This window comes from Hydra viridissima, unplaced genomic scaffold, assembly GCF_058129835.1.
Source record: "Hydra viridissima isolate aposymbiotic clone 2 unplaced genomic scaffold, HvirCarnegie_v1 scaffold_4, whole genome shotgun sequence".
In the NCBI taxonomy this organism is placed as follows: domain Eukaryota; kingdom Metazoa; phylum Cnidaria; class Hydrozoa; order Anthoathecata; family Hydridae; genus Hydra; species Hydra viridissima.
Window position 1 is genome coordinate 19,679,311 of NW_028324303.1, and position 21,664 is coordinate 19,700,974.

The 21,664-nt window shown below is 28.4% G+C and overlaps 1 pseudogene; it reads left to right on the forward strand.

Annotated features, from left to right (window-relative positions):
* The first annotated feature begins 18,479 nt into the window (after positions 1 to 18,479).
* LOC149890391 (uncharacterized) lies at positions 18,480 to 19,177 on the forward strand (annotated as a pseudogene).
* The last annotated feature ends 2,487 nt before the right edge of the window (positions 19,178 to 21,664 follow it).

Genomic DNA, 21,664 nt, shown 5'->3' on the forward strand with positions numbered 1-21,664 from the left:
AGTAAGTCATCTTTCTGTAAGTCCATAAAAATGGGTGTAATGAGATTTTTGATTGTTAGAGGAATAGATATATTTGGTTTGTAAGTTTTACTTAGAGTCCAATATTTGCACCAAGATGATTTATTTCGTGGACAAAACTGATGTCGTTCAGGATTTGGAATATCTGTAAAATGAAAAACTATTGCAAAAACAGCTTTCTTTATTGCATACAGATTATCAAGGTTATTTCTAATGGCACAACCAAAATAGTTCTGCATTGAGTTAATGCAATTTTCAGTAAGTTTCCCTTTTCCTGAGAGGGGTGTTTTAGTGTCTTTATGAGACTTAACAATGTTACGCAATCGAGTACCTAATCGTTTTTGGACATGAGCAATACACTCCAACTACACAACAAAGTTGATAAATAAACAATAAAAACCATGATAGACACAACAAAAAGACAAATTAGCTTGCAATTTTGCTCAACGTATATAATAAACGAGGGTATGTTTGTGGTTGCTATGGCGTTGCTAAGGTAAATAATTTTGCAAATGTAGATTTTTAACACATTTCCAAAAATAGTTTCAGTTTCATACTAACATCAAAAGAAAGAGGATAAAATTTTAAATAAGATGAATGAAAAATTTTTTTTTTCATACTTTGATCAAATATTTGTATTTTAATTGTGCTCTACCACCTTAAATATGAATAAAGAACTTATACAAATTTCTACTTGGTTAAAATGCAATAGACTAACCTTAAACATTGACAAAACAAAGTGGATCCTTTTCCACTCCTCAACAAAAAAACGTTTTTTACCTAATATTTTACCTAAACTTTATATTGATGAAGTTGAAATAAAAAAAGATTCCGCTTTAAAGTTCCTAGGTATTTATCTTGACGAAAATATGACATGGAAAACTCATATTAATTATATATCAACTAAAGTTGCAAAAAGTATTTGAATCCTCTATAAGGCCAGAAATTATTTAAATAAAAATAATTTAAAACAACTATACTACTAATTTATTCATAGCTATATAAGCTATGCAAGTATTGCCTGGGGAAGTACAGGTAAAAGTAAGTTGCAACGTCTTTACCGCCATCAGAAACATGCAATGCGAGTAATATATTTTTTAAATCGTTTTTCAAACACAAAATCTTTATTCAAAGATATGAATGTATTAAACGTTTATGAACTAAACTTGTATAATACTTTATGTTTTACATTTTGTTGGGTGAACAACCATTTATTAAATGTTTTTAAAGATCCATTTACCTTTAAAGTAAAGAATAAATATAGTTTACGAAAGAAAAACTATTTAAAAGAACCCTTTTGTCAAACAAAGCTTAAACAGTTTTGTATAGATTACCGAGCACCTTATCTCTGGAATAAAATTGTCCAGCCCAACTTATATTCATCTATCTCTTTTTCTGTTTTTAAAAATAAGTTAAAGAATATTATTTTTTCAACGGATAAATATTGAAATGTTTTTGAGATGTTATTCTAACTATTTTTCAAATCTTTTGAATAATATTTTATTATAAACTGTATTATATGGTCTAAAAGTTATATTGTAATTATATTGTAATTTGTTATATGGTTCTGGCGACAAGATCAATATGATCTTCTTCCAGATTCCACGTTTATATATTTATATTACATGTAAATCACGACATGTAAATAATGTAAACTAAAATTAAAAAAAAAAAAAACTTTTAATTGGTTTTCTAATTTTGCCTTTCATATTTTAATTTGGTTTGTTATTTTCGCTGGATTTTAGGATCAAGGGTGTAAATATTCTATTGTTATGTGTTATTGTTGTGATGTTTTGCGTTGATATTCTTTGTTTAACAAACGACACCTTCATGTTGGTGACTATTGTTAAAGATGAATAATAGGTAGTTTCGTTATTGGAACTTACTGCTTTTTTTAATTTACTAAAAGCCAAGACAACATTGTGCTAAAAATGCAATTTATATCTTAATTTGATTTTTTGTTATTTGTTTTTCGTTTGTTAGTATTGTTAATCCTTTTGTACTTCAAAACAGATTTTATAGTTACATTTTTGATAAATGTTTATGTAAGGCCGGCTGAATAAAAATGAGCAATTGCTTTTACTCAGTAATTGGTCAGCTTTACGTGAATAAAAACTTCAGCAGTTTTTTTCAAATTTTAATTCGCGTAAAGGTAAGCAATTTACTCAGTAATTGCCCAATTTTACGTAAATGAAAACTTAAGAAAAGTTATTGACGTTTTTATTCACGTAAAGCTGACCAATTACTGAGTAAAAGCATTTGGTCATTTTTAATCACCCGGCCTACTAACTGCCATGTCAAAGTGGGTTGCTATAAATAGGTAAATCAATTTTCAGTTTTTATGTGGTTTTTGTTGTTGTTGTTGTTGTTGTAACTATGGTATTATAATTCCTTTTTTTTTCTTTAAGGTTTACGATTGACGCATTTATACGATTTATAAAGAAAAACCTGGCTACTTTTTATTGTAAATTTTTGTCAGATAAAAAGATATAAATATATGCAATTTTTTTTTAAAACTTTCTCTATTTTATGCCAAATAACTTGTTGCACGTAACTTAAGGGATCTTTTTAAACAGGGGGTGAATATTGTATTTAAGCGCATTTGTTAAATATCGAGTTACTTAAATTTTATAAGGTGTTTAAATAATTAGCTTAGTTTGCATTTGCAATACTTTTGAGGAAAGAAAAAATTCTGAATATGTCAAATTCTTATATATATTAAAAAGAAAAAATTGTTATACATGTAAATCATTGTTTTACATTTTATTTTTCTGGTAAAAGGTCTTCATCAAAAACTTGATTACTCCTAATAAAACTAACTTTATTCTCCTGACCACCATTAAGACAAAAACGGGGAAGAGAGATCCTTTGTTAGTGTCAAAACATTTAAGAGAATTAAATTTCGAGTAACAAAACGAATTTTAAGTAATAGGTAGCAAATTACCGTTTACTAAAAACTATTGAAACAAAGAGGGCATATGTAAAAATGGTCAGATTAGTGTCATATATAGTAATGGTCAAATGGTCAGTTTTAGTAAATTTATTTAGCTGTGTGCATTTAACGTTTTGAAGGCAATTACCTTTTATAAAGAAACATGTATCAAGGGGATACCAAAAAATTAATAACTCATGCATGATTTGCGTTTGCTTTTTATTTTGTGTTAGTAACTGAAAAGGTATTGTTTTGAACTTAGTAATGTCGAGGAAAATGGTTTTTGCCTTACACTGATATGACCTATGTCTGTTGTAAATTACTCAAAAAATGTTTAATAATTTGTAAATTATTTTACCTCCTCATACTTTTTATTTTAGTTATACTGATGGTTTAAAATTTTCTATTTCAAGGCGTTTTTCTGAAAGGGTATTAGTTAGGATTTCGCAACTTTAAATTGTGGTAAACGGCCCCTATAAAATAAGTAATTAAAAATCTTTTTTTTTTTTTTTACACTCTTATAATGATAATAAAAATAAAAGCAATAGTAACAATAATAATTATTATTAATATTTTTCTTTTTAGTATTTTATTTTACGATTTTTAGTATTTCATTTCATGATTTTTTATTACTATTTACTATTACTTTTTATTTTTATTATAATTGTGATAAATATTATTATTACTATTATTACTATTCTTATTTTTATTACTAGCAAAGAGCAACCCGTAATACGCGTTATGGTCGGTCTGTTACTAAATTTATAGTGGCAGTTTTCCTTAATTTAAAGTTGCGAAACCATAACTATACCCTTATATAAAAACGCCTTCAAATTGAAGAAATTAAACCATTTGTAAAATCGAAATAAAAAGTATGCGGAGGTAATATTATTTACCAATTATTTAACATTATTTGAGTAATTTACATCTGATATAGTTCATATCAGTGTAAGGCAGAACAACTTTCCTCGTTATTACAAAGTTCAAAACAATTTTTAGTTACTGACTCAAAATAATAACATCTCATCATGCTTTAATTTGACAAAAAAGTAAAGCTAAATTCTTGTCGTATGTTTTATAACATTAATTTTAATAAAAATAAACGTAAATTATACATGAGTTATTACTTTTTTGGTATCCCCTTGATACATATTTCTTTAAAAAAGGAAATAGTCTTTAAAACGTTTAATGCACACAATAAATGAAATTTATTAAAAGTAACTGAACATTTGATCATTAGTATAAATAGCTCTAATCTGACCATTTTTATATAAAGCCTCTTTGTTTCAATAGATTTTAGTAAACGGTAATTTGCTAACATTTACTAAAAATTCCTTTTGTTACTCGAAATTTATTTCTCTTTAATATTTTGATACTAATAAAGCACCTCCATTCCCCGTTTATGCCTTAATGGTAGTCAGAAGAAGAGTTATTTTATTAGGAGTAATCAAGTTTTTGATGAAGATCTATTACCAGAAAAAGAAAATGTAAAACGATGACTTACATGTATAACAATTTTTTCTTTTTAATATAAGATTTTAACATACATAAGAATTTTTCCTTTCCTCAAAAGTGTTGCAAATGCAATCCAAGCTAGTTGATTTGTTAAACACCGTATAAAATTTTAGTCTCTCGATATTAAACAAATACGCAAAACTACAATATTTACCCCCCGCCCCCTTAGAATGATCCCCAAAATTACGTACAAAAAATTATTAGGCAAAATATAGAGAATTTACAAAAACTTTAACTAATTGCATATATTTATAACATTTTAACTGACAAAAATTTACAATCAAAGGTTATCTGGTTTTTTTTATAAATCATATAAATGCGTCAGTCGAAGGAACACCTATTAATAACTGAACATCAAATTAATAAATAAATTGTCAAGGAACACCTTCTAATAACTGAATATCAAATTAATAAATAAATTGCAATTTTAGCATTATATTGTCTTCGATTTCAGTTAATATACAAAAGCAGTAAGTTCCAACAATGAAACTTCCTATTATTCATTTTTAACAATAGACACCGAGGTGAAGATAATCAATGCAGTCTATCAACACTAAGCGTTAAAACAATAACACATAACAAAAGAATATTTACACCCTTGATCCTAAAATCCAGCGGAAATAACAAACCAAATTAAAATATGGAAGGCGAAGGAAGAAAACTTATCTAAAGTTAACTATATTTACCTTTTTACTAAACATATAAATACATAAAAGTATATTTGTTTTTATATTCAATATTATTTATTCAATTACTTCAAATTTAGGACATTAGAACACCCTAGATTTAGAGATAAAGGTTGCATACTCTCTCATACACCTTATGCTAAACGTTAATAGACATGTGTTTCCAGAATTATTAAAATAGACTAGACAGCACCTAGTTCTAATGCAGTAACACCGCCTGGCACTAAATGCTACCAAGTCACACCTCTTCTATAAGTACACACCTTGGCTGGCAAGGTTATCAATCTTGCTCAACATAGTCCTAAGTCGCACCACTTTTTAAACAAATATAAACAAATATGGTCTTACATAGCACATATAAACACACTTTATAACAATATAAAACGACTGATATATTTATATAAATGTTTGAAAAAAAAATATTAAAATAATAAATAAAGTTATACATACAAAATGTGCTCACAACCCTTATACAGTAAATTTTCGAAACGAAACTCTAAAGACTATAAATTAAGAGCATTAGAAATTATAACATTATTTGTGTAACATTTTTCACCTAACATACCTTGAATTAGATGTTTTTCATTTTTGAAAAACAAACTACTAAATGCTCTAGTACTTGAACATGCAACACATAGTTAACCATGAGAGAAACACGGATTTTTGAGATATATCCCAACTATTTTTGAGATATATAACAAATGTTTGACGTAGGCTTTTATTACTTGTCATTGAGTAAGCCAATCTGACAGGAATCTGACGACGTTTCAGAACAATGTTTCAAAAAATGAGAAAAATCTCATTTTTTTTTCATTTTTTGACTTAACCAGTTTTGGAAATCTGCTCTTCAATATCTTTCAGTTAAAAACAATAAAAGCAAAACATCAGGTAATGGAAACTTTGAATTTGAACAAGTTATTAATGACATTCGCATGGCAACCTAAATATAAAATAAAATATTATTTAAATAGTAAAGCAAATTATACTGAGTTACAAAAACCAATACCAAACACACTTTGGTAATTATTAAACCATTAAAATCTTATGCAATAACAATTCTTTTTTGGTGGCATCTCAACTTTCTCAATGTATTAAGTTTTTGTTTTTTTTTGTTTAAAATTTTATTTCCAATTTTTTTAAATTTAAACATCTTAATATAATTAGTACAGAAACGTTTAATCTTATACGTCGTTTCGTCATTAGTTATTAGGCTTTGAAAAAGCGCGTTCTCTAAATGCACGCGGCCATCGATGAAAGATCTCTTAAGCGAGTTGAAACTTTTTTCCTTTTGGAATAAAGTTATTAGTTTAGATTTGGAATTTAATTATTAGTTTGGATATATAACATAAAGAATCATATTAAGATAAATAATCATCGCTAAGATCATCTTATAATTGAAGTAAATATATAAAATAGTTATATATACATTTTTATTAGGTTACGTAAAAAGGATTTAAATTTTAATAAGATAAAGTAGAAAGGATTTAAACTTTTATTAGATAAAGTAGAAAGGATTTAAGGAAGAAAGGATTTTAACTTTTTAATTCGTTTATATTTTGTTTGTTTTAGTTTTTCTTTTTGCAGCTTTATTTTTAACTTACTTTTCAGAAGGAAAATAAGGGTATGGATGTTATTTAAAGTTCTACTAATGCTATTTCCATAAAATAGTTATTATTACATTGAAATTTCTTTGATGCTATTAACTATTTTTGTTCTTTTTTAGAAAATTTAAAAAAATAAATTAAACTTTTGTGCCAACACTGACATGACATGCCACATGTTATTGTATGTAAAGTTTAAATTTTGTTATGAGGATTACAGTTCTTATGAAAAAAAAAAAAAAAAAAGAAGTTATAGAGTATTGTTTGTAAATATATATTTTGAATCTTTTAAAATTTTGTCGCGTCATTTTTAAAGTTTTTGTTTGCACACGTTTATTGTTTGCATATATGCTTTTTTGATATGTATGTGTATGTGGTAATAAGTGCTTTATAGTTGTTTTATCACTGTGCTTTTATAATAACGTAAAGTAGTACAATAATTGAAAGTGTTTTTATTGTTTGTGTATGTGTTAATATGTGTTATATAATTGTTTCAAAATGTTTTTAAATATGTATATAAGGTATATAATCAACCTTATATACATATTTAAACACTTTTTTTTTGTTTATAGTTGGTACATATGTTTATATTATGTTGTTTCTTTGTTTTCAAAGTGCTGTGACTTGGTAAACATTACCTGAATATCAATTAGATCATGCAGCTCATTGTGAAATGCACCTAACAGCATGGTTTAAGTTGAATACTGAAAATGAAAGAGCACATTGCTATTCGTATGTAGACATTCCTTATAACTTTATATTTGATGATAAACATTGTAAATGGAAGTTTAGACAAAGGGATGGTGATAAGGTGATAGAAAGAATGTATAAAGTTAATCCAACTGGAGAATTGTTTTTTCTAAGACTGTTACTTTTGCAAGCAAAAGGAGCAACATCTTGGGAGGATGTGCGTACTGTTAATGGTATTGTCCTTGAAACGTTTCGTAAAGCATGTGTTTTAAAAGGTTAGTTGCAAGATGACACTGAATGGCAGAATAATCTTTCTGAGGCAGTTTTTACACATATGCCAATTAGACAGTTGTTTTCAATTTTTTTGACCTTTTCTGAACCTGACAATCCTTTTATCTCTGGAATACATACAAAGCTTTTATGATGGAATATTTTATTCACGGCTCAGTCCCACTTCTAATAGCTGAACAAGCTACTCTTCATCAAGTTAAAAAGATTATTAATCAAAGTGGTAAAATGCTGGCTGATTACAATTTGCCTGTTATTGATGAGTTTATAGGCTTAAATCTAGAAAGTTTTGATGAAAATGTTCAACAATCTATTGACAAAGCAAATCGAATGAGACTGTTGCTTAATGTCAATCAATTAAATGTATGTAATGCTATCCTTGCTGCACTTAATGAGCAACCAAGTGTATAAAACCAACATTCCAGATTGTTTTTCATGAATGGACCAGCTGGTAGTGGAAAACCTTTACTTATAATTATTTGATTGCTGAAACCATAAGTAGGGGCTTTAAATCTGCTACAGCTGCATGGAGTGGTATAGCAGCAACTCTCCTTACAAATGGATCTACATTGCATAGGTTATTCAAACTTCCTTTTCCTATATTGCATAATAGTATATTTAATATAACTCCTAACTCTAAGCACGGGCATTTTTTAAGACAAGTTAATTTGTTTTTGCTTCATGAAACATCCATGATACCTAAATATGCCTTAAATGCAATTGATAGGTTGTTAAAAGATATTTGCTACAACAACCTTCCGTTCGGAGGAAAAATCATTCTTTTTGGTCGTGACATTAGGCAAGTTCTGCCTGTTGTGAAAAAAGGACAACCAGCTGAAATGGTAGAATCGTGTATGAAATGTTCTTTGAATTGGCAATGGGTGCAGAAGTTTGCATTAAATGAAAATATAAGAGTGCAAGATGGGGAAGGTGAGTTTTCCCAATGGCTACGAAAACTTGGGAATTGAACAATACCTGTCAAAGAGGAGGATCCATTTAAAGGATGGATTGAAACACCAAACCAGTGCATTATTAGAGAAAATGAATAGATTGTTGAAAAGATTTTTGGAGATGCTGATCAAAATGATTATTCTAATCACCTAATTTTAACACCAACTTATGTTGTTCATTATCAATCAATGAAGAAGTGCTTGAATGTCTGGCGGGTAAGGTTAAAGCTTATTTAAGTGCGGACCATTATGACCTTAATGAAAGAAATAACTTTCCTATTGAGTTTTTGAACAGCTTAAATCCTTCAGGTATGCCACCTCATTGTTTAAAATTGAAAATTGGTTGTGTAATTATGCTACTTAGAAATATAGATCTCAAAGTTGGGTTATGCAATTGTACTTGAATGAAAGTTTGTGCTCTTCAAAATAATTATATTTATGCCGAGGTTTTGACAGGTGTTTCTGGTGGTTAACGGGTTTTTTTTCCTCAAATTCAGTTGGCTCCTTCAGATTCTAATTTACTTTTTGTTCTGAAATGTCTTCAGTCTCCTGTCAGATTGGCTTATTCAATGACAATTAATAAAAGTCAAGGTTAAACATTTCATAGAGTTGGGGAATATCTCAAAAAACCGTGTTTCTCTTATAGTCAACTATATGTTGCATGTTCAAGAGCTAGAGCATTTAATAGTTTGTTTTTCAAAATTTATAAACATTTCATTCAATTTATGGTAGGTGAAAAGTGTTACACAAATAATGTTATATTCTCTTATGTTCTTAATTTATTGTCTATAGATTTTCATTGTGAAAATTTTCTGTTTCTAGGTTGTGAGCACAATTTGTATGTACAAATTTATTTATTTATTTTTTTCATAGCTTTTGATAAATATATCTGTTATTTAATATTGTTATAAAATGTGTTTATATGTGTTATATAAAACCATATTTGTTTATAGTTGTATATATGTTAAAATTACGTTGTTCCCATGTTTTCAAAGTGGTGTGACAAAGTGGCATTATTTTGAGCAAGACTGATAACCTTGCCAGCCAAGCGGTGTACTTATGGCAGATGTGTGACTTGGCAGCATTTAGTGACAGGCAGTGTTACTGCTTTAGTGCTAGGTTGTATTGTCTAGCCTTTTTTATTTATTCTGGAAACACATAATGTCTGTTAATGTTTAGCGTAATGATCTTTAATTCTAAACTGTTTTAATGTCCTAAATTTGAAGTAATTGAATAACGAATATTGAATATAAAAACAAATATACTTTTATGTATTTATATGCTTAGTAAAAACATAAATATAGTTAACTTTAAATTGGTTTTCTTATTTTGCCTTTTATATTTTAATTTGGTTTGTTATTTTCGCTGGATTTTAGGATCAAGGCTGTAACTTACTGCTTTTATTTATTTACTAAAAGCCAAGACAACATTATGCTAAAAATGCAATTTATATCTTAATTTGATTTTCAGTTTTTATGTAGTGCTTTTTTGTTGTTGTTGTTGTTGTAGTTGTTGTAATTATGGTTTCATAATTCTTTTTTTTTTTTTCTTAAAGATTTACAATTGACGCATTTATATGATTTATAAAAAAAAACCTGTTTACCTTTTATTGTAAATATTTGTCGGTTAAAATGACATAAATATATGCAATTAGTTCAATTTTTTTTTTAATTTTCTCTATTTTATGCCTAATAGTTTGTTTTACGTAAATTAGGGGATCTTTTTAATGGGGGGTGAATATTGTAGTCTTGCGCATTTGTCAAATATCAAGTTACTTACTACTGTGATCAAAAAGTAAGGTGAATTTTTTTATAAAATGAAAAATCTTTATTTATTCTTCCAAATCTGCATCGTCCCCCTTAAAATAATCCCCCCCCGGCCCCAATGCACTTTTGCCAACGTTTTTTCCAGTCTTCGAAGCATGCCGAAAAGTCCTCGGTAGGGATAGCCTTCAATGCGCGTGCCGATTCTCGTTGGATCTCTTCAATGGACTCAAAACGATTTCCCCAGAGTGGTCTCTCGAGCTTTGGGAACAGCCAGAAGTCACACGGTGCTAAGTCGGGCGAATACGGTGGTTGTGGAGCAACATGGGTAGAGTTTTTGGCGAAAAACTCACGAAGAACCAGTGCTGTGTGCGAAGGCGCATTATCGTGGTGCAAAGTCCAGGATTTATTGGCCCATAATTCCGGTCTCTTTTTGCGAATAGCTTCACGCAAACGTCGCATAACGCTTAAATAATATTCCTTGTTGACAATTTGGCCAGTTGGAAGGAATTCGTAGTGCACGACACCACAATAATCAAAGAAAACAGTCAACATGACCTCGATTTTTGAGCGACTTTGACGTGGTTGCTTCGGTCTCGGCTCGCCTTTTTCACGGTATTCACTCGATTGGTCGGTTGTTTCAGGGTCGTATGCGTAGACCCAAGTCTCATCGCCAGTAATAATTTGTTTGTAGACGTCTTGATAGTCAGAAAGCATTGCTTCACACGTTTTAACGCGACGCTCTTTTTCAAAGAAATTGAGAAATTTCGGCACCAAACGTGATTTGAGTCTTCTGAGGCCCAAATGATCCTTCAAAATCGTTTGCACCGACCCAAATGATATTCCAACCATGTCAACAAGGTCTCGAATGGTTAACCGACGATTTGCAAGCACCAATTCTTTGATTTTGTTGATGTGGCGATCATCAATCGAAGTCGATGGTCGTCCAGAGCGTTCCAAGTCATCAACACGTTCTCGGCCTTCTTTGAAGTCTTTGTACCACTTGTAAACATTTTTTTGAGACATAGTCTCTTCACCGAAGGCCTTTTGCAACATTCGATACGTTTCAGCAGCAGAAATATCATTCCGCAAACAAAATTAAATAGCACTTCTTTGCTCAACAAAATTAGACATCGTGAAAATCGCCGAATGCACTTTTGGTACTTCAGAAACAAGCGTAAACAAAAAAAAATAATAATGAGTTTGACATGTAATTTGGCGCAAATGTTAAAGACATTCCTACCAACTTAAAAATAAAAAAGATTGGACGATTCGAAGAAGGCGGGAAGTTTAAATTAAAAATTCACCTTACTTTTTGATCACAGTTGTATTTTTTATAAGGTGTTTTACTAATTAATTAGCTTAGTTTGCATTAGTAACACTTTTAAGGGAAGAAAAAATTCTTATATAGTTTAAATTCTCATATATGTTTAAAAGAAAAAAATTGTTATTCATGTAAATCATTGTTTTACATCTTATTATTCTGGTAAAAGGTCTTCATCAAAAACTTGTTTACTCTTAATAATAGTAGCTCTATTCTTCTGACCACCATTAAGGCAAAGTCGGGGAAGGGAGGTCCTTTATCTGTGTCAAAATGTTTAGGAGAATTAAATTTCGAGTAACAAAAGGAATATTTAGTAAATGGTAGCAAATTACCGTTTACTTAAAACTATTGAAACAAAGAGGCCATCATATAAAACTTTTTAGTTTAGTGCCATATATAGTAATGGTCAAGTGGTGAGCTATTTTTAATAAATTTATTTAGCTGTGTGCATTTAACGTTATGAAGACAATTTCCTTTCTTAAAGAAACATGTATCAAGCGGATACAAAAAAAATTAATAACTCATGTATATTTTTACAGATGGTTTAATTTTATCAATTTGAAGGATTTTTTCTAAAAGGGTATAGTTAAAGTTTCGCAACTTTAAATTGTGGAAATCAGCCACTATAAATTAATTAACAGACCGACCTTAACCCGTTTTACGGGTTGCTTTTTGCTAGTATACATAATTTTTAATGATTTTTTTAATATTGTAATTGTTTTTTAAATACTTTTAATCTTGATTTAGATTTTGACTTTAGAAACTATAAATTTTCATTTTGCTCTAAGAAAAATCAAATAACAGTTTAAATAAAAAATTTCTTTGTTTTGTCATTTAAAACAATAAATATAATAATAAAAACATACTAAATTTTTCCTTGCCCATTTTTCAGATAGCACTAGGTTTCTGTAATTATTGTAAGATTTACGATTGACGCATTTATACGATTTATAAAAAAAATCAGATAACCTTTAATTGTAAATTTTTGTCAGTTAAAATGATATAAATATATGCAATTAGTTCAATTTTTTTTAAATTCTCTATTTTATGCCTAATAATTTTTGTACGCAGTTTTGGGGATCTTTTTAAGGCGGCGGGGGGGGGGGGGTGAATATTGTAGTTTTGCGTATTAGTTAAATATCGAGATACTTAAATTTTATAAGGTGTTTAACAAATTAACTAGCTTGGATTGCATTTGCAACACTTTTGAGGAAAGAAAAAATTCTTATGTATGTTAATTTCTTATATATATTCAAAAGAAATAATTGTTATACATGTAAGTCATCGTTTTACATTTTCTTATTCTGGTAAAAGATCTTCATCAAAAACTTGATTACTCCTAATAAAAATAAATCTTCTCCTGACTACCATTAAGGCAAAAACGGGGAATGGTCCTTTATTAGTGTCAAAATATTTAAGAGAATTAAATTTCGAGTAACAAAAGGAGTTTTTAGTAAATGGTGGCAAATTACCGTTTACTAAAATCTATTGAAACAAAGAGGCCTTGTATGAAATTGGTCAGAATAGAGCTATATACACTAATGGTCAAATGTTCAGTTATTTTTAATAAATTTTATTATTTGTGTGCATTACACGTTTTAAAAACTATTTCCTTTTTTAAAGAAACATGTATTAAGGGGATACCAAAAAAGTAATAACACATGTATAATTTACGTTCACTTTAATTAAAGTTCATGTTATAAAAAAACATGACAAGAATTTAGCTTTACTTTTTTGTCAAATTAAAGCATGATGAGATGTTATTATTTTGAGTCAGTAACTAAAAACGTATTGCTTTGAACTTTGTAATAACGAGGAAAATTGTTCTGCCATACACTGATACAGCTATTCATGAAAGTTTAAACGATTGCAGAATTTTCAAATCTAATCTTCGGTTTTTCTTGAATAAAAATCTAACGGAAATAGATATCAAAATAATTATTTTTCCAATTTGGTAAATTGGTTATTTGTTAATAGAATAAAAAAAAGTAGGTTTTGACTCATTACCGTTTACTCAGAAATTTCATTAAAAAGTACGTGATACAAATTAAGAGGTTTCACAAAAGTTTAAACGATTTTATTTAGGATCAATTATTTGCTAATTAATTGGTAAATCCGCTGCGAAATTTTTTTTCGCAGCGAATTTACCAATTAATTAGCAAATAATTGAGTAGTTTATCAATCAAAAAATTCATCACAACATCATCAGGCAGCTTTTAATTTATTAAAAATCAACTTAAAATATTGTGAATTTCAAATTAATTTCAATTGCGTGCAAATGGGTCGAAAATCAGTTTCTAGTGACATCAAATGGCAAGTTATTGGTATGGCGCGGACAAAAAATCACACAAACGTTCAAATAGGCAAAATACTTAACATTTCTGAATATTGCGTTAGAAAAACCATCAAAACCTGGGAACTTACCAAGGACGTCTCCGACATGCCGCGTACTGGGAGACCATCCAAACTCAACAACCGTGACAAAAATGGTATATTCAGAATGAGCAGAGAAAACCCCAGACTCAGCTACAAAAAGCTAGCACAAATCTTCAAAGAGTCAGTAAATAATCCAAAAGTTAGCAGAGAGCTCGTGAGACGAACATTGTCGGACAAAGGTATTGGAACGTACATAGCTGCTAAAAAACCTATTCTTTCAATCACGGATAAACGTAAACGACGAGTGTGGTCCAAAGAAAGGCTGGACTGGTCTGTAGAACAGTGGGCAAAAGTTATTTGGAGTGATGAAGCTAACTTTCAAGTTGTAAACCGCAAGGGAAGAATCTATGTCAAAAGATTTGCAACTGAGAAATATTCAGACAGGTTTTTGCAACATCGTCGACAAGGCGGTGGAGGTTCGGTTGGCATCTGGGGATGTTTTTCTCACAAAGGTATAGGCTTCTGTGAGCTGTATGAAGGCCGAATTAATCAATGCACCTACAAGAACACATTGGAAACGTGTTTAGTTCCATCAATCAGACACTTGTATGGCAGAAGCAAGCAATTCATCTTTCAACAAGACGGGCTTCAGCTCATACAGCACACTCAATCAAAGAATATTTTTTGAAAAAAAAGTTCAATGTGATGCCCTGGTGCCCTAGATCACCAGATCTGAACCCAATCGAAAATATTTGGTCTTGGATCGACAATCAACTGACATACCATGAAATTCAATCAACTCAGCATTTAAAGCAACTTTTGAATGAGTACTGGCTGAAGGTACCTCGCGTGATGTGGATGAAATTAGTTGAATCAATGCATAAACGAGTTTATCTTTGCTATAAAAACAAGAAGGACACTTCAAATATTAGTTTGGCTTTTTTTTTTTAATTTTTTTTTTTCGAATGTTGCAATTCGTTTAAACTTTTGTGCTTCTTATTTTTCCTATAAGATTTTTTGTAATAGCTTTTTTCTAACTAAATATTAAAATTTTTATAACATGTTCATATTCATTTTAAAGCTAACTACTTTTTCTTTAATAAATAAAAAGAATTAAGACGATATCATTTTACAGTTTTTCTTTATTAAACAAAAACCAAACATACTGTATAAAAATTCTGCAATCGTTTAAACTTTCGTGAATAGCTGTATGACCTATGTCAGTTGTAAATTACTCAAATAATGTTAAATAATTGGTAAATTATATTACCTCCGCATACTTTTTATTTTAATTTTACAAATGGTTTAATTTTTTCAATTTGAAGGCGTTTTTCTAAAAGGGTTTAGTTAAGTTTTCGCAACTATAAATTAAGGAAAACTGCCACTATAAATTTATAAAACAGACCGACCATAACGCGTATTACGGGTTGCTTTTTGCTAGTAATAAAAGTGAGAATAATAATAGTAATTTTAATATTAATCATAACAATAATAAAAATAATAAAAATAATAAATAGTAATATTAAAAATAATATTATTAAATAAAATATGTAAAGTTATAATGATATCAAAAAATAAAATACTAAAAAGAGAAATATTAATAGTTATTATTATTACTATTGCTTTTATTATTAAAAAAGTGTAAAAAAAAAATAAATTTATAGGGCCTGTTTTCCACAATTTAAAGTTGCGAAACCTTAACTATTACCCTTTCAGAAAAACGCCTTCAAATAGAAAAGTTTTTACCTCAACTATTACCCTTTCAGAAAAACACCTTCAAATAGAAAAATTTAAACCATCTGTAAAAATAAAATAATAAGTATGCGGAGGTAAAATAATTTACTAGCTATTTAACATTATTTGAGTAATTTACAACTGACATAGGTCTTATCAGTGAGAGTGTTCATGTTCCGATACCTGCTCACTCCGTTTTTGGTAATGTAATGACGATTTCTTTCGGGGCACCAAAATAAATGCCATTAAAAAATGCATTAAAAAAATGATTTAAGATTTTTTATTGTCTGTTTACATTAACTTACAAATATAAAGTGCAAATTTTTTCTTAATTAGATAGAAGACCATAACATAGTATAATTGCCTACATACATATGTATGTATGCAATTATATATTAAACATAATGATACACTATACTTTTTTCTCATATTGTAAAGCCCAAATTGCGTATAATCTCTGATCTTAATACTTACTAATTGTGTGTGTGTGTGTGTGTGTGTATATATATATATATATATATATATATATATATATATATATATATATATATATATATATATATATATTATATATATATATATTTATATATATATATATATATATATATCTGTGTGTGTGAGAGAGTGAGAGAGAGAGAGTGAGTGAGTGTGTAATATATATATATATATAAATATATGTATATATATTAGGGTGGTCCAAACTGAAAAGTTAACTTTATGAAATAATTGCTCCACATGGCTTGCTTTTTCCATTAGGTATAGGTGTCTGTCCTGCAAAACTTTGGGTTGGTTGAGCAACATTTGCAGATCAAGCCATTATTAACATACAAAATAAACTATAAAATGGCATCATTCAGTTTGAGATCTGTTCCAGAGCATTGGCTTATTGGAAAGTTAATTTCTAAGTTATCTGCAGCGAGACTATCTTGTATGCTGGATGTATTTTAACTAATCGAGTTTTATCATCTAAATAAAGAACAAACACTTCCTAAAAATTATAAAATGTCTTGTGATGCAGTTTATATTTGCATGCAAGCCAGAATAGCAATGCAGTGGTTCACTCATGTCAGAAAACTATCAAAGCTGCATTAGTAGGATTTGACAGGAATGGCGTGCACTCAAACACTGTAACTGACAACGCTTAATATTTTTTGCCTTTATAATTTGTTTTGATGTTTTAGCAATTTAAATGCAATATTAAAAAAAACAGTTTCGTTATGAATAACTTTTAACTGTTTTTCTAAAAAATCTTTACTAAAGATTTTATTTTTTACGTGTAGGCTTTCAAATAAAGTAAAAAATTAATTATAATGATTGTTTAAAAACAATGCATTCTGTGTAAATTAACAAAATTGTTATGTTTAAACTTATTTTAATTAGCCTGGTGTTTTTTATGATAAATTTTAACGTCTAAAACTATTTTTCCATTTTTTGTTAAAGGTTTTTAAAAAGACTGTTCTGTAATGTTATTTTAAATTATGAATAAACTAAATTAAATCTTCTCGTTGGAATGTAATTACTTTATTTTTTTGATTCTATTTTTACAAAGAACTGTTTTTGTTAAAAAAACTTTTTTTTTAAATTTAACTTACTCATCAGAACATGAAACGATTAAAAATTACTATTAAAAAAAAAACTATAACTTTTTTAATAATTTTTTTAGGGCAACTTTTTGTAATAAACATATGTTAATACAATTTAAAACTAGTATATACTACACTTTTTAATAATTTATCCTGCAAGCACACTCATGCAGGACCCGTACGACTTTAATCAGGGCATCCGGTATGAGGTAATTCTGCTGTTTTTCAATGGGGTTTATCTGGGTCCCTTCTGAGATTTCCCGGATGCGCGCTCAACCATGTGAAAATTTCTTAAACTTACTTAAGCTAATTTAGCACCTATTTAAATATCTGGCATCTTCCTTTTTAAAGTATAAATTTCAACCTTCTTTATTTAACTGTCATGAGTTCACAAAAAATGAGATAACAGAAATTGCTGTGGTGGTGGCAAAAATTGTTGAAGGTTTCTTTAAGTAACAAATTAATTCATAAAATATTTGTGGAGGATAATAAAGTTGATGAAAGTTTATATGAAGGTTGAGGCATGATTAAATGCCAAATGGAAAACAATACTACTGAATTTCATGATAATCAAGATTGGCTTGCACATTCAAATGATGATTCTGATAACTAAACCTAAACAAAAATAGGTTAGATGATGATCTAGGAAAATCGGCAGACAGTTTTAAAATATCTCACAGTGCCTCAGACAGTTTCTTACTGGTTCAGAGAAAACATGGATTAAATTTGCCCAAAGATTCTAGATCGCTTTTACACACAAGGAGACATTGAAACCATATCTGTTGCAGGTGGTGAGTATCACTACATTGGATTGCAATTTTGGCTTTCTCTACTATTAAAAAAATCTTTTCTTTTAACAGACCTTTCAGTTTTTACATTACATATTAATTTTGATGGTATTCCACTGTTTAATAACTCAAACATATCACTTTGGCAAATTCTGGGTTCTTTTTTAGAGTTTGAATAGAATCTGTTTCCGATTACTTTATTTTCCAGTCCTTGTAAACCAAATTCTGTCAATAACTATTTTATAGATTTTATTGATGAAATGAAATGTTTTCGAGAAGTTGCTGTTATCTGTGACAAGACTGGAAAGACATACAAAATACAATTAGAAATAGCTATTTGTGATGCACCAGCTCGTCATTTTTTAAGTGCATTAAAACACATAATGGATACAATTGTTGTGAATGAGGTATTCAACATGGCGAGTGGTATCAAAAAATAGATTTACTTGACTTATCTGCTCCACTAAGGAGCAGATAAGTCAAGTATATAATATAGACTTTTTAAATCAACATGATTCAAAACATTATACTGCAATATCTCCTTTCACAAAGTTAAATTATAATATGATAAGTGGGTTTCCAATAGATTATATGCATTGTATTTGTTTGGGTGTTGTCTAAAGAATTTTAAACTTATGGATTTGTGGCCCACCATCATGTAAGTTGTTCCAAAGTATTATTGCAGTTATTTCAGAAAAACTTTCTACTTTTACAACCATATATTTCAAAAGAATTTTCTAGAAAGTCTTGTTTTTTTCGGAATTAGACGATGAAATAGACGATGGAAGGCTACTGAGCTCCATCTTTTTTTCATTTATACATGAACAGTGCTTTTTAAATGATTATTGCTACCAAATCATTATCAAAATTTTATTGACTTATCTGTTGCTGTCAAGATTTTTTTGTGTACTTCTTTACTTAAACATAATCCTCAGTATGCTGATCGATTGTTGCAATACTTTGTTCAGACTTTTGAAGAGCTATACACTAGAGATCAGCTAGTATATAATGTTCATTTGTTAATACACTTAGCTGATGAAGCAAAACACTATGTTGACAATTGATCGTCGTTTATATATGAAAGTTATCTTGGTCAGTTTAAAAAGCTTGTTCGCAAGGCTCAATCACCTTGTCCACAAACAGCTAAAAGAATTTTTAAAAATGTTGATATTTATACCTGTCAGTATAATCATATTGTTGGTTTTAGTTAATTGAACACTGAAGGTCCTGTAAATATAATACTGAGCCAGTACCTTTAATTAAAACAGTATCAGAACAACAAGTACTTCATGTCTAACAGTATTAAAGATAATTGCTTTGAAATACATGGTAAAATTGGGATTGTTAGAAATATTTTAAAACCAACTGCCAGGATTCTTAATATAATTAGTACAGAAGCGTTTAATGTTTAACGTCGTTTCGCCATTAGCTACTAGGCTTTGAATTAGTTACTAGCCTTTGAAAGTGCGCGTTCTGTAAAATGCACGCGGTTATTGGAGAAAGATTTTTTAAGCAAGTTAAAACTTTTTTCCTTTTGGAATTTAATTATTAGTTTAGATATATTACATAAAGAATCATATTAAGATAAGTAATCATTGTTAAGATCATATTTTAATTGAAGTAAGTATATGAAATAGTTATATATACATTTTTATTTGATAAAGTAGAAAGGATTTAAATTTTTGTTAAATAAAGTAGAAAGGATTTTAATTTTTTAAATCGTTTATATTTTGATTGTTTTAGTTTTTCTTTTAGCAGTTTTATTTTTATTATTTTATTTTTTAGAAGGAAATTAGGGGTATGGATGTTATTTAAAGTTATACTAATGCTATTTCCATAAAATGGATATTACTACTTTGAAATCTCTTTGATGCTGTTAACTATTTTTGTTCTTTTTTAGAAAATTTAGAAAAATAAATTAAACTTTTGTGCCAACACTGACATGGCATGTTACATGTTATTGTATCTAAAGGTTAAATTTTGTTATGAGGATTATAGTTCTTATGAAAAAAAAAAAAGAAGGTAAAGAGTATTGTTTGTAAATATATATTTTGTTTACTTTGAATCTTTTAAAATTTTTGTTTGCACACGTTTATTGTTTGCATATATGCTTTTTTGATATGTATGTGTATGTGGTAATAAGTGCTTTAAAGTTGTTTTATCAATGTGTTTTTATAATAATGTAAAGTGTGTTTTTAATGTTTGTGTATGTGTTAATATGTTTTATATAATTGTTTTTAAAATGTGTTTAAATATGTATATAAGGTATATATTTAACCTTATATACATATTTAACCACATTTATTGTGTTTTTTTGTTGGTACATATGCTTATATTATGTTGTTTCTGTGTTTTCAAAGTGCTGTGACTTGGTTAATGTGTAGAGCAAGGTTTGTCAACTTTGCCAGCTAAGTGATGTACTTTTAACAGAAGATTACACAATTGTGTTTAGTGTCAAACGGTTAGTGCTTTAGGTGTAGCTGTTTTCAAGCCTTTATTATTAAAGATTTTTTTAATAATACATCATGTATTATAATAATATTTTGCGTAATGTTGTTATCTATGTTTTGTTGTATATGAATATTACCTTACTTAAGTTATATTAAAGATATATTATATTAACTTAAGGTGTGTGTTATTGTTTTTTGTTGTGGCTGTGATGTTTTTTTGTTATCTTTTGAGTTAATATACATTTGGCTTATCTTCATGTTGGTGTCTATTGTTAAAAATGGTAAATAGGTAATTTTTTTAAAAATCACTGCTTTTAATAATTCACTAAAAGCCAATACAAATTATTTTCTCATATATACAATTTGTTTTATCTCAATTTAATTTTTTGTCTTTAGTGCTGTTTACTACATGATTTTGCTATGAATATTTTGGAATCATGATGTTCCAACATAATTTATTTTGTAAAAGCTTACATGAAATAATAACAGCTTTTCTCTATAACTTACACTAATTTTCATTTTTGCATGTAATATTTTTCTTATTTATTTACTTATTCATTACATTTTTTATTTTAGATTTATCAGATGATGTATTTATGTGGAATAGAAGAACGAAATATTGTAAAGTTTTGTGAATTTTTTTAAAACCTTAACTAATAATTTTTTTTGAAGAAATACGAAAGTTTACAAATAAGGTTTAGGTTTTTTTTTTTAATTTTTCATTGTTAGCAGTACGTTTATTATTAGAATTGCATGTTTTTAATAATTTTTTATTATTAAATTATTATTATTACTAGCAATAAGCAACCCGTAATACGGGTTATGGTCGGTCTGTTAATTTATAGTGGCTGTTTTCCACAATTTAAAGTTGCGAAACCTTAACTAATAAACTTTTAGAAAAACCCATTCAAATTAAAAAAATTGAACCATCTGTAAAATTAAAATAAAAAGTAGGCGGAGGTAAAA